This window comes from Aethalodelphis obliquidens, unplaced genomic scaffold (assembly GCF_003676395.1).
Source record: "Aethalodelphis obliquidens isolate GAN/ISIS:26980383/991018 unplaced genomic scaffold, ASM367639v1 scaffold77, whole genome shotgun sequence".
Lineage (NCBI taxonomy): Eukaryota > Metazoa > Chordata > Mammalia > Artiodactyla > Delphinidae > Aethalodelphis > Aethalodelphis obliquidens.
The window spans coordinates 2,725,415-2,737,469 of record NW_020838021.1 but is presented as its reverse complement, the minus strand read 5'-3'; positions in this window follow the sequence as shown (position 1 = coordinate 2,737,469).

Below are 12,055 nucleotides of genomic sequence, written 5' to 3'. Positions count from 1 at the left end.
TTACTGCTCATTTAAGGGGTTGTTAGTATACTCACCCTCTATCTTAGGCATCTAACCCATTCTTCACACTGCTACCAGGATAATAGTCTTGAAGCAGAGTTATAATGCCACACGTCTGTTAAAACACTTTCATGACTCACAATGGCATGTGAAGTAAAGTTGATTCGTCTTAGAGTCAATTATTGAGAGCTTCCTCTGAGTGAGACACCATGGGAATACAAAGAAAACAGTCAAAGTTACTGCCTTCAAGGAACTCACAATGCGTGGGGAAAGAAGACATTGATGAAAAAGTAATGTGCTGTGCTATGTGCCAAAATGGAAGTATACTTGGGATACTATGTGACCACAGAGGAGAGAGTATTTAATAGAATCCAGGGCTAGGGATGGGAGGAATAGGAGTCAAGGATAGGATAGATATTTACAGACTTGATAATGGTAAAGCTGAGTCGTATTAACTCAATAAGTATTCTTAAGACAAATTGGAGAGTTCATTTATTACAGACAATGTTACCACCCTGTGCAACAACAAGGCTTATAGAAAAGGCTTGGGACACTTGAAGAATGCAGTTGGTTCTGTTGTCTCAAAGGAAATGGAATGCAATTCATAGGTGACGTGATAAATCTGGGAAAGTATGTAAGCTCTAAAGGATTTAAGTATGATACCAAGGGTTTAAGCAGGGTACTTACCTGCATAGATGTTTTTTAAACTGATAAATCTTATAATGTAAAGGACGGACTAGAAGAGAATGAAGGCAGGAAAACCAACTAGGAAGCTATTGTAGTGGTTCAGTCAAGAAGCAATAAAGTCCTGAAGTTTGGTAGCAGTGGTATGAATGGAGAGGAAGAGGTAGATTCATTAGAGATTTGAGAAGTAGAAATGAAATGACCTGGGGACTGATTGACGGCAGGATGTAACGACCAAAGAAGTGTCTAAGATCATCTTCATATATCTGATGTTGATAACTCTAACTGGGTAAAGACAGAGAATGCAGGAGAAGGAATGCACTGGAGGGAAAGAGGACTAATTAGAGTTTGGACATATGGAGTTTGGAGATGGTCTTTTATTGATGTATATAAGGCCTTCCATGATCTGGCTCCTACTCTCCTTTCTAGTCTCATCTCCTATCACATCTTTTCCCAAATGCTGTGCTGGCCATATGAATTGTTCCCTGAAAAATCCATGTTCACTCCCTTCTCTATGCATTTGCTCAGAAATAGTAGTTTGGCTTGTGAACAGTGCCCTCTAATTCATTTATTAATTCAGGCATTTATTAGAAATACTTTTTGAGCATCTACTATGTGCAAGGTCCTGTTTGAGATGTTGGAGATATATCAGGGAACAAAACCATCAAAATCCTGTTGTCCAATTGCTCTAAATGTACCTGTAGCTCTCAAAGTATCTTCCATAAACATTTCTTAGATTATATCAGTTAGATTCACTCAGTATTCCTCTATATAGCATTTTGCTCATCCATAATATAATGGATCCCTCTATCATCAGCATCCATCATAGTTTATTGTGTGCATACTCTCTAGACCAATACTGTCCAGTATAATGTTCTATGATGATGGAAATATTCTATAATGCACTGTCCAATATAGTAGCCATTAACCATATGTGGCTATTGAATACTTGAAATGAATCTAGTATGACTGAGCAGCTTAATTTTAAATTTTATTTAATTTTTAAAAAATATATGTAGAATCTGATCCATTCTTTTCTTTTTAAATTTTTTATTTTACTTTATTTTTATTTATTTTTGGTTGCATTGGGTTTTCGTTGCTGCATGTGGGCCCTCTCCAGTTGCAGCGAGTGGGGGCTACTCTTTGCCATGGTCCACAGGCCTCCCATTGCGGTGGCCTCTCCTGTTGCGGAGCACGGGCTCCAGGTGCGTAGGCCTCGGCAGCTGTGGCACTCGGGCCCAGTTGCTCCGTGGCATGTGGGATCCTTCCTGACCAGGGATTGAACCCCTGTCCCCTGCTTTGGCAGGCAGATTTCCAACCACCGCGCGACCAGGGAAGTCTCTATTTAATTTAAATTAACAGAAATTTAGTTATCCATAGATGGCTAGTGGCTACTATATTCAACGGCACATTGGACCACCAACTCCTGGTGGGCAAGGAAAATGATTTTTTCATGTGGGTCAACATATCAGTTAATTATTTGAACTTTGGGATCATACACAGCTGGATTTGAATTATGATTTTACCATTTGTTAGTTGGTAGCTTTAGGCAGTTTGGGTAACTTCTATGGGCCTCAATTTTTTTAAGGGAATATAAAATAGGAATAATGATAGGATCAAACTTTGAGCATTGCTGTGAAGTTAAAATAACACTATTGGACAAGTTCCACTTCCGAGAAGATAGAGTAGACATACTTTCCCCTATTTTTCCTGCTAAGTGTAACTAAAAACTGTGGGGATGATATGATATATGAAACAAAGGCAAGAAGACTCTGAGAGATGAATAGAAGGCAGATCAGCTGGTAAACTGTGAACCCAAAGAGTGACATAGCAGTGAGTTCCCTTGGCTTTATTTTTATTCCACCTCTTCTAGACTGGGTCCTGAAGAAACCAGCAACCTAGAAACATCGACAAGCACAGACATTAAAAAAATACCCTGCTTTCTCTAGTCGAAAGACCAGGAAAGGGGTAGCCTAGTAAGACAGATAACTTTTGGACTATAACCAGAAACACCACAGAAAAAACTGTGCACCCACTCCCACCAGCAAAGGCAAAAGGAGGAGCCTAGACTTGCACTCTTTCTAGGCTGTCAAAAGATGCCCCACTCCTCCCTGCCCCCTTTGCGGTAGTGTCAAAAAAGGCTGAGTTAAGGTGCTGAGACTTTTATCCCCAACTGGTGGTAACAAGTAAGTGTCCTGTCCAGTGGTGTCGGTGGAGACTGTGTGGAGTACTGAGGTGTCCTTCCCCCACCTCCCCAACTGAGGAGGCGTCAGTGGAGGCCTAGTGAAGAGTCAGGACTTTCCCCACCTTGCAGTGGTAATAAGGCCACCACCCTTAGTGACAGTGGAGGCCTTATGAGGAACAATAAGCAGGTACTTCTATGCTTCTAAGCTTGTGAGGCATCAGAGAAGGCATAATGGGTAAATAGAACACTCACTCTGCTCAGCAGTGACAAGGATAAGTTATGTATATTATGTAACACCAAGAGCAACCACTAAAAAGTTACAGAAACAGACATACTCAAAAACACTATTGATAAATGAAAATTAAATTTTTAAAAATGTTGAAGTAAACCACAGAAAGGCAGGAAAAAGCAACCAGAGAAATGAAAAACAGAAAATAAATGGCAGACTTAAGCTAGAAGATATCAAAAATTACCTTAAAAATATGTGATCTAAATATACCAATTAAAATCCAACTATATACTACATATGTGAGACTCACTACAAATGTAACAGTATAGGCAGGTTGAAAGCAAGAGGATGGAAAAAGATTTATAATGCAAACAATCAAAAGAAAGCAAGAGTAGGTGTATTAATATTAGATAAAGTAAACTAAAGAGCAAAGAAAATTACCAGATACAGGAAGGGTCATTATATATTGTAAAATTGTCAATTCAAAAAGATATAGCAATCTAGATGTGTACGCATCAAACAACAAAACAGCAAAATATGTTAAGCAAAAACTAATAGAACTGAAAGAAGAAATATGCAAATCCACAATTATAATTGGAGACTTCAATACCCCCTCTCAACAACTTACAGAACAACTAGAAAGAAAATCCACAAGAGTATAGAACTCAACAATAACATCAAACAAGCTGATCTAATTGATCTTTATAGAGCACTTTATCATCACCCCAAAGCAGAAAACACATTCTTTTCAGGTTCCCATGGAAGATATACCAAGATAGACCATATCTTGGGCCATAAAACAAACCTCAAAATTTTTAAAGTAATTGAAATCATACAGAGTGTGTTCTCTGACCACAATGGAATCACAGTAGGAATCAATAACAAGAAGATAATAGGAAAATCCCAGAACACTTGGGAAACAGACATACTTCTAGATAATCCATGGGTCAAAGAGGAAGTATTAAAGGAAATAAAAATATATTAAACTGAATGAAAAGACAACATATTAAAATTTGTGGCACACCACTAAAGCAGTGCTGAGAGGGAAATTTATAGCACTTAAGCATACATTACAAAAGAGGAAACATTTCAAAGCAATAAACTAGTCTCTTATCTGAAGAACCTAGAGAAAAAGAAGAGCAAGATAAATCCAAAGCAAGCTGAAGGAGGAAAATAATAAAGATAAGAGCTGAAATCAATGAAATTATAAACAGAAAAACAATACAGAAAATAAATGAAAGAAAGAGCTGATTCTTTTAAAAGACCAATAACTTCTACAAATTTCTAGCAAGACTGACAGAAAGAAGAGATAAGATACAAATTATCAATATCAGGAATTAAATAGGATATCACTAAAGACCCTGCAGACATGAGAAAGGTAATAAGGGAAAAATATAAACAACTATTCAAAAATAAATTTGACAACTTACATGAAATGGATCACTTCCTTGAAAAACACAAATTATCACAATTTATTCAATAGGAAATATTTAATTTGAATAGCCACACAAATATTAAGGAAATTGAATTCATAAGTTAAAAATGCCCCCAAAGAAGTCTTCAGGATGAGAATTCTGTAGAATTCTACCATGTATTTAAAGAAGGATTAACACCAATTCCATAAAATTTCTTCCAAAAAATTTAAGTAGCGAACAGTTGCTAACTCATTTTATGAAGCTACTGTTAACTCTGATACTAAAACTAGACAAAGGTAATGTAAAAAAGAAAACTATATACCAGTATCTCTTATGAATATAGATGTAAAAATCGTCAACAGAGTATTAGCAAATTAAATCCAGCAGCATATTAAAAGGATTACACACCATACCCAAGTGGGATTTATCACAGTAATTGCAAGAGTGGTTCAACACAAGAGTGTCAATGTGTTTTGTATATGTATGCTATTCTCCATACATACATATGTTTTTAGCTTTATAGAAATTAAAACAGTATCCTCTAAGAACTTTTGGTAAAACTTGATAAACTGAAATTCATAGAATTAAAAATTTTAGCTCTGTGAAAAGTCCCTTGAAAGGACGAAGGTGTAAATTATAGACTGACAGAAATTATTTGCAAATCATATATTTAACAAAGGACTCATATCTAGCATATGTAAAGGACTCTCAAAACTCAACAGTTTAAAGAAACCCAAAATGGGCAAAAGACATTGAGACAAGTCACAAAAGAAGACGTACAGATGGTAGACAAGCACATGAAAAAATATTCAAAACATTAGCCGTTAGTGAGTGCAAATGAAAACTAGAATGAGATTTTACCACACACCTATCAGAACGGTTAAATAGACACTATATAAAATATATACACTATAGAAATAGTAATAACACCAAATGCTTGCAAGGTTGCAGAGAATCCAGATTGCTCATACAACTGACAGTGAAATGTGAAATAGTAGAGCAACTCTGCAAAACTTTGTCAGTTAAAAACAAACAAGCAAAAAACAACCCCCCCAAACTTGTGACTAGCGTACAACCCAGCAATTGTACTCCTAGACATTTACCTCAGAAAAATGAAAAATTATGTTCAAACAAAAACTTGTACATGAATATTTATAGCAGATTTATTTGTAATAGCTCCAAACTGAAAATAACCCAAATGTTGTTCAGTGGATGAATGGTTAAACGAACTGTGGTACATACATACCTTGGACTACTACTTGGAGATAAAAAGGAATGGAACATTGATACAAGTAACAACCTAAATGAATCTCCAGAGAATTATACTTAGTGAAAAATAGCTGATACTAAAACCTTACGTATTATACAATTCAGTTTATGCAACGTTCTTGAACTTGCAAAACTATAGACGCAGCAAACTGATCAATAATGACCAGAGGTCAGGGACAGGGCAGAGGGTTTGGGAGGATGTGTTGGGTGTGGCTATAAAAGGGCAAAATGAGGGATCCCTGTGGTGCTGGAAATGTTCTGTATCTTGACCATATTAATGTCAATATCTTGCTTGTGATTTTGTACCATAGTTTGGGTAGGTATCCCCATTGGGGGAAATGTGTAAAGGGTACACACAGGAGCTCTCTTTATTATTCGTTACAACTGCATATGAATCTACAATCATCTCCAAATAAAAGTTAATTTAAACATGAATGCATATAAAATGATGCGTGCAATTAGGAACAATATGTAAGTATTAAATAAAAGGCTTGGCACAGTAACCAACTCAGTGGCTGCATATAGAAAATAGTATTTAATATTGACTTGAATTGTTTTTTTTAATTGTTGCAGTTGTTTTTGCTTTGTTGTTGATGTTTTCAGCAAAAAGCTTTGTTTCCTTTTGGTTTACGGCTTGGGCGAGGGCTCCAGGGTGGTTAAAAAGCTGCCTGGGGGCTGGAGGGAGAGGCTCAGGCAGGAGCCCCTGACAGCAGGGGGATGCAGAGGGGCCCCTTCAAAGGCTGCAGGGCTCCAGAGGCTTGAGAGTGAGACTTTCGGAGAGCTACTGGCTCAGCATCCCCACCCGCCCCAGGCGGGGTCAGTCAGCTGGTCGCTATCTTCCTGATGAGTTTCAGCTGCTCCTCCAGGAAGCGGCTCTCCCGGAAGTTACAGGGAGGGGCGCTCTGCGCGGCCAGAATACAGGGCACGCAGGTCCTCAAGGGTCTGAGTCAGGTTCTTCTCCAGGGCCGTGGCAGCTTCCTTAGCGTCCAGGGTTTTACCCCATTCATCTTGGGACGGCTTTTGCACGTCCTGGAAGAGAGCACAGCCACTGTCCCGGTTTTGCGTCTTCAAAAGAGGCTCGGCGCCCTTCACAGCTTCATCCTCGCGGTGGAAATAGAAGCCCAGAGAGAGGTAGGTGTAGGAGGACCCACATGCATGTTGACTCCGCGGTTGACGGCGGCCTCCACCTCAGTGGAATGATTCTGACAAATCTGGGGGCCCATGGTTGGTCAGCAATAAGGAGTTAAGCAAAAAAATGGCGTTCGCTTGTCCGGGAGGCCGAGGAGGGCACAGAAGATGGTCCCGGAGTTTGCAACTGGAAAAGAGGCTGGAGGGTGGTCAGAGGCTGGAAGAAGGGGCGTCCCCGAGTCTGTTCGGTACAAATAATGTTGAACCAAGAGATCCACGGACCACTGGGCACACTGTGAGTAGTTTTAAATTTAAAGCCAGTCACTTCTTTAGGACAGACGAAAATTAGAAGTTCTGAGTATTGCCCTGTGGATACTGACAGGCTAAATTATTTGATAGGTACTGAGAAAGAAGGCCTGAAATAGGAAAGGGCTACCCTGGAGAAGGAGGGAAAGGAAAGAAGGAAGGGAAAGCTTCTGAGGAGAAGGATAGTAGAAACAAAGATAGAAGAGAGAATGAGAGACAAGGGAGAGAGAGGGAAGGGGGAAGGAGGTAAGGGATGGAGAGAGAAAAGCGAGAGTAGTCAAGAGGAAATCTTCCATACAGGCCAAATAAACGTTAGCTTCTTGGTGGGAAATGAGTGACACGATTGGAAGGGACACCACTATGATACTCAAATACTGGTTTAGAGATTCATTAGAAATTTATTCCTTTGAATTAATGGCCTACAAAAGATTAGGACAAGTGCCTTTCTGAGAGGTAACATGTTGGTCATCTCAGTTATTAGAACTCTTGTGTAAAGTCATTTATCAGTCATTTAGAGAATCTAGATAGAAGAGGGCAAAGAGTGAATACATTAGAAAGGAGGGAGTAATTAAAAATTCACAACATGTGGCTTTTCCTAGATTGAGAGCATCTGGCAACAGTAGTCCTTGGTTATGTTAAAGTGTTAACATGAGGGTGATGTGAGAGGCGGCGCCTACAGGAAAGTAGGAGGACAGCGAGGAAGGAACCTTGTGAAAATAAAAGTCAGTGTTTGAATCATATGAAATTGCCATTTTAGTTGGTTAAAAAATGTTTCATGTGGTTCCACCTAATATATGTGAAAGCACTTTAGAAACTCGAAAACGTTTATATAAATGTTACTATGAGGCCAGTGACAATTCACAGTGGTAAAAAAGGACGGGATTTATGGTTCTAGCTTTGCCACTTCCTTGTGTTACTTTGAGCAAATTACTTCACTAAGTCTTCTCTTTTGTGAAATGAGAATGCTAACATTTCCCACCTTCTGCCCAACTTCAGAGTTTCTTGGTGAGGACAAAATGAGTTCGTTTATTTAAAAGTGCATTGCAGGGCTTCCCTGTGTGTGGGTTGCATGTACTCTTCTGGTATACTGGCCTGACTTCTGTGGGTTTTCTGGAAGCCATGGCTGGGCCCTGGTCCAGTTGGTTGCTAGGCTTTGCCTTGTGTGGAGGTTGCCATTCGCTAATGCTAGAGGCTGGGTCATAAGGCAGCTGGGTCCTGGGGCTAGTGCTGGCTCACTGGTGGGTAGAGCTGGGTTTTGGAATGTGTGGTTTCAGGGCCATTGGTTCATCTCGTGTTGGCCTGCTGGTGGGTGGGGCCAGTTCCTGACATGGCTGGCTGCAGGGTCTGTGGTGGCCCAAAGCTGGAGCCAGCCTGCTGGTGTGTTGGGCCTGATCCTGGAATTGGGTGGCTGAGGTTCACAAGGTGTCTTGGAGGTGGTGTTGGCCTGCTGGCAGGTGTGGCTGGAGCCCAGTGGATCCTGGGGCTGGTGCCCACCCACTGGTAGGTGGAGTCTTGTCCTGGGGCCTCTGTCTGCAGGGCCCTGGGTGTCCCAGAGCTTGTGTTGGCTGGCTGGTGGGTAAGGCTTGTTTCTAATACTGCTCATTGTGGAGTCTGCGATATCCCACAGTTGGTTTTGGTCCACTGGGGGGTGGGGCTGCAACCCAGCGTGGTTGGTTGAGGGTCCCAAGGTGTCCCAGAGCTGGTGTAGGTACACTGGTGGGTGGGGCCAGGTCCCTGGGGGTTCCAGGGCTGGTGTTGGGCTGCTGGTCAGTGGGTTGGGTACTGACATGGCAGGCTGTGGGCTGCAGTGGTCTTGGAGCTGGTGTCCACCGACTGGTGGGTGAGGCCGGGTCCTGGGGCTAACTGTTGGCCCACTGGTAGGCGGAGGCAGGTCCTGGGATCTCTGGCTGCAGGGCCTGGGTATCCTGGAGCTAGTATCAGCCCAATGGTGGTCACAGCCTGGGCCTAGGGGTTCCTGGGTCTAGTGCCAGCCTCTGGTGGGTGGAACCAGGTCTTGGGGTCTCTAGTTATAGGGCCCTGTGCATTTTGGCATTCGTGTTGGTCTGCTTTTCAGTGAGGCCAGGTCCTGCAGGGAGCAGCTGGGGGCTCAGGGAGTCGTAAGGCAGCTGGTCTTCTGGTGGGTGGGGCATTGTGTGTGCCTGGCTAACTGCTTGGCATGAGGCATCCTGGTATTGGTGCAAACAGGCTGGTGGATGTGGCTGGGTCTGGTGGTAATAAATTAGAGGGAGGATTCCAAAATGGATTCCAGCACCATTGTCCTCCCCAAAATGGCTGCTGCCAGCATCTATATCCCCAAGGTGAGCTCTAGTTGCCTCCTGCCTCTCCAAGATCAGTAGGTAGGTCTGATCCAGGGTCCTTTCAAATTATTGCTTCTGCCCTGGGTCTTGGAGCATGCTAGATTTTGTGTGTGCCCTTTAAGAGTGAAGTCTCGGGCTTCCCTGGTGGCGCAGTGGTTGAGAGTCCGCCTGCCGATGCAGGGGACACGGGTTCGGGACACGGATTCGTGCCCCGGTCCGGGAGGCTCCCACATGCCGCAGAGCGGCTGGGCCCGTGAGCCACGGCCGCTGAGCCTGCGCGTCCGGAGCCTGTGCTCCGCAACGGGAGAGGCCACAACAGTGAGAGGCCCGCGTACCGCAAAAAAAAAAAAAAAAAGTGCATTGCAAACCACACTCTTCTATCCAGATGCAAATGAATCAGGGTAAATGCTGTATTCATATACATTAAAACAAGTTGTGTTGATTTTAGATGTAGATTTTTTTGTGTGTTTTTTTAACTTTTGTCTTTAAGTTTTTCCTGTGGTGGCATTTGGGATACTTAACCTAGATGGAAGATTTTTGTTGTTTTCTGAGTTTTAGGTTTTTGGGGGGGTATAGGAGGATTAAAGGAAGAATGACCCCTGCCATATGAGAAAGGTGGGTTCAAGGTACAAAAATAATGGGAGGATCCCACAGCCTTCCTTACTCCAAGCAAAACATCTTTGTTTTCTTTTTTTTTTTTTTGGACGCGCCGCATGGCCTGTGGGATCTTAGTTCCACGACCAGGGATCAAACTCACACCCCTGTCATTGGAAGGTGGAGTCTGAACCACTGGACCGCCAGGGAAGTCTCTCTATTCTTTTTAAAGCCTGAAGAATCAATCTGCTTTCTATGAAGTAAATACACTTAAACTCAGATACTGTCAGATTCCTTTTCAAGCTGTATCATCATCTCTAATGACATGGAAGGGTTATTTAGTTTGTCCTTCATTTATTTGGTGGGCAACCAAATTGCATCCATGACTTCCCTGGTGGTGCAGTGGTTAAGAATCTGCCTACCAATGCAGGGGATATGGGTTCAAGCCCTGGACCTGGAAGTTCCTGCATGCCACGGAGCAGCTAAGCCTGTGTGCCACAACTACTGAGCCTGTGCTTTAGAGCCCATGAGCCACAACTACTGAGCCATGTGCCACAACTACTGAGCCTGAGCCTAGAGCCCATAAGCCACAACAACTGAGCCCGTGTGCCACAACTACTGAAGCCCGTGCGCCTAGAGCCCGTGCTCTGCAACGGGAAGCCACCGCAATGAGAAACCCATGAACCGCAACAAAGAGTAGCCCCCGCTCGCAGCAACTAGAGAAAAGCCTGCACACAGCAATGCAGCCAATAAAAACAAAAACAAAAGAACAAATTGCATCCATGTTTTTCCACTCTTGATCATTGTCAAGATTTTTTTCCTTTATGCTTGTCAAAGTTAAAAGGGCTTTAAAAGTACTTAAGTGGATAAGTGAAACATTTAATATACTTGTAGGTTGTTCTTCATTAATAAGCGTCTGTTGTGAATTTTTCCTTGTCACCCAGGCAGTTTGGAAGAAGCTATCAGCAGTCTAGCTCTAGCGTGTCTTTGTTATCATTTTGGATTGGGAAGGCAGGTTGTCATGGCTAGTACTGCTGTCTCCACTTAGCTGATAGAGAAATTGAAATCCAGTAAGACTTTGCCTGTACACAAAGACAAAACGAAACAACAAAAGTCAACAGTCGACAATCACCAGACTGCATCATGAAAAACGTCAATTGATAGACTGCTAAAGCAGGTTTCGATACACTTAAATAAACATGCTTGTAGCAATGTTTATTGATCACACACACACACACACACACACACGTAAAATAGTCCCATCAAATTATAATGACTGATTTTGCCTGCTGCAGGGTATTTTGATGGCCATATAGGACAATGACATTAGTAAAATACATGAATGATTTATTTCTATTGCAAAATGAATCCTGTCTTTCTAAAAACTAGGACCAAGGCTTTAGGATAATCTATAACCTCACTTGTTCAGTTATATTGTGAGATACTGCCATGTGGCATGGATTGTCTCATTTTATAGGCTCAGTGTAACATATCAATGGTATATGTTCATACATATTTCACACGGTAGGTTTCATCTGGTACCATGAGATGTATGACATCATGTCTAATCCCTTTGATTTGATAGACAAGATGTTAGACAGAAAAAAAGAAATCTGTCTCCTCTGGCTTTTCTAAACAATTAACAAAATGCCTTTAATTGTTGCTTATAACCATGGATTTTCTATTCCTCCCAGTCAGAACCCCTGTGTCTTGTTTCTTGGTCACCTCATTTCACACCAATATTACTTTCTGCTTTTGTCTTTATTGATTCCATTATTTTTACATCTACCCCTCTATAGATTCATTTCCTCTAAGCACCAGTGAAGCACTTCCTTACTTCCTTCAAAATTTGGTTTAAAATTTACTTCTCTAGGATGTATTCCTTACTATACTAAAGTGAGTTTGATTACTCCTTTATGGCACATTT